The sequence below is a fragment of the Symphalangus syndactylus genome, chromosome 1 (genome assembly GCF_028878055.3).
Source record: "Symphalangus syndactylus isolate Jambi chromosome 1, NHGRI_mSymSyn1-v2.1_pri, whole genome shotgun sequence".
NCBI lineage: Eukaryota > Metazoa > Chordata > Mammalia > Primates > Hylobatidae > Symphalangus > Symphalangus syndactylus.
The window spans coordinates 149764994-149766587 of record NC_072423.2 but is presented as its reverse complement, the minus strand read 5'-3'; the positions used below and the strand labels follow the sequence as shown (position 1 = coordinate 149766587).

Sequence of the window (1594 nt, the reverse complement as noted above, 5' to 3'; positions counted from 1 at the left end):
ACTAAATGTGGGTTTTTGTTGTTGTTGTTTGTTTGTTCGAGATGGAGTTTCAGTCTCTTGCCCAGGCTGGAGTGCAGTGGTGTGATCTTGGCTCACTGCAACCTCCACCTCCCGGATTCAAGTGATTCTCCTACCTCAGCCTCCCAAGTAGCTGGGATTATAGGCATGTGCCACTGCACTTGGCTAATTTTTGTATTTTTAGTAGAGATGTGGTTTCGCCATGTTGGCCAGGCTGGTCTCGAACTCTTGACCTCAGGTGATCCACCTGCACTGGCCTCTTAGAGTACTGGGATTACAGGCATAAGCCACCGTGCCCAGCCTGAATAACTAAATGTTTTTCGGCATCTAACATTTTCTTCTACTGGTTTGCTTTTAAAAAAACACTTCACGAATTTACGTGTTATCCTTGTGCAGGTGCCATGCTAATCTTCTCTGTATCGTGCCAGTTTTAATATAGGTGCTGCCAAAGCGAGCACCAGATTTGCTTTTTTGTAAGTGTTTTTTTAAAGAAATGGTATAGTGAAACATACACATAGAAAGTGCATAAAACAAAAACGGACATTCACAAAGAGTTGTAAAGCAAAGTCCTGTGTAGCCCCTAACTAGCTCAAGAAGCAGAATCTTGCCAGCACGCAGAAGCATCTATAAATCTTGCAGGAGGCAGCACAGGCGCACCATTGACTTTAAGCTTTGCACCTGTTCCGTGAGGTGGGCATGCTTGTTCCTATTTTATATATGAGGACACCGGGATGCAGGTGGGTTACCTGGCTCCCCCAGGGCCACACAGCTAGTAGGCAGTAGAGCGAGAATTCAAACCCAGGGATGTCGGAGCCTGACAGCACCTGCCTGTCTCTGCAGGTGCTAAGGGGGAGGCTTGGCCACAGCAGTGGGCAGCAGGGCTAGAGAGCCAGCCTGGACGGTGGGCAGGGAGAGAATGGACTCGGGGATTGAGGTAACCCTGCTGGGCAGGGAACACCAGAGGAGAGACACAGAGCAGGTACTCTGGGGTGAAGAGGAAGCCTGCTCTGCTCCCCGAGTCCCTACTCACCATGCCTTCCCCTTACTTCTCCCTCACGGTGTCAGGAGAGTCCACCATTCAGCTAAGGCTTGGGAGAGGGCGCCCTTGATTCTTCCAATTAGACAAAGGGGAGCTTGGCAGGCAGGTCTGGGGACTTGGTAGTGCTGGGTCACTGAGGAGTTTCCTTTAAGGCGATGGGAGCCGAGGGGAAGATGGAATTACTCCCAGAGAGAAGGCTCCCAGCCATGCTAGCTCACAGCCCTCAAGTCCAAGCTCTTAAAAGAAAATGCTCTACTGGGTGGCCTGAGGACTTGTGCCAAGTTCCAAGTGAGATAAGACAGAAAACAAGTCACTGGTCAATGACAGGTCAAGGTGAACCCAGACAGAAGAGTTATCATTCCAAGAAGGTCACGAGGCCATTATACAACCTTTGGAATGATACGTTTCTGCTTTTCCATAAGCAGCTGGGAATTTCTGAGACTTGTTTACAGAGAATTAGAACTTCTAATAAAGGATATGTGACCAATATCACTTTCACCCTTGGCCTCCATCTGCCCAGTTCCCACACTTCCCTAG

General features: G+C 49.1%; 1 non-coding gene across 1 annotated transcript; it reads right to left on the bottom strand.

Moving 5' to 3' along the window:
• Positions 1 to 374: 374 nt before the first annotated feature.
• On the bottom strand, positions 375 to 476 carry LOC129461197 (U6 spliceosomal RNA). Its single transcript, XR_008650417.1, has one exon. It is a non-coding gene; the product is annotated as a U6 spliceosomal RNA (small nuclear RNA).
• Between the last annotated feature and the right edge of the window lie 1118 nt (positions 477 to 1594).